A 948-nucleotide genomic window follows, 5' to 3' on the forward strand; every position below is an offset into this window, starting at 1 on the left:
GCTGACCCAGTAGGCTGCACCCACTCTGGCCACACACACCCAGCCCCCCCAGGGCAACCGCAATGCTGATGCGGTCCTCTGTGAAATTGAGTTTGACACCCCTGCCTTACAGCCTGCATGCCAGTCTGAGCTTGCAGGATGTGCACAGGGATAGTGGATGGAAACTAATGGAAGAGAGAAGCAACCTAGAACTAAGGATTAAATTTCCTAACAGTGAGAACAATTAATTGGTGGAACAACTTGCCTCCAGAAGTTGTGAAGGCTCCAACACTGGAAGTTTTTAAGAAGAGATTGCACAACCAGTTTCTCTGAAATGGTATAGGTCTGTCTGAGCAGGGGGTTGGACTAGAAGACCTCCAAGATCCCTTCCAACTCTGTTATTCTGTCCTGTTCTGTTAATCCCATTGCTTCTACACCATCTATGCAGCTGTAAATTCTACACCATCTATGCAGCTGTAAGTTTTGTATGGTTACTGAACTAAGCTGGAAACTTCTTTGGAGGTCTAATTCATATATTCATTTGTTATGCCTTTGACAACAGAGTAGCCCTTCTCTTCCCATTCTTCCCACTCCGATTGGTCACCTGGCCTCTCTCCCATAGAAGAGTTGCTCAGCGTTGCAACCCCTGTGTGCTGAACCAGTTGGGGGGGGGGGAATCACACAGGTGTGCTAACTTTCTCAGCCAACAGGTTGTGCAGAGAAAGCTGCAACTGTGTGAAAACGCAGTTTCCCCTCCACCTGATTAAGTTGGCCTAATGACTTTGTGATAATCCGGTTTCATGTCCCCCAAATTGTGACCTTCCTCTCATCCCTTGCTTGCAATTGTCCTCATTTAAGAAGCTCCGGTTTTAAGGCAGGAGAAGTAACAATAGCACGGTGGATAATGTTGTCTTGTGATCAGTTTGTGCTGGATAATATTTGCATAAGTCAGGTAGGGATTAAAGGCAG

This window comes from Protobothrops mucrosquamatus, unplaced genomic scaffold (genome assembly GCF_001527695.2).
Source record: "Protobothrops mucrosquamatus isolate PMUCROS unplaced genomic scaffold, P.Mucros_1.0 scaffold3406, whole genome shotgun sequence".
Classification (NCBI taxonomy): Eukaryota; Metazoa; Chordata; class Lepidosauria; order Squamata; family Viperidae; genus Protobothrops; species Protobothrops mucrosquamatus.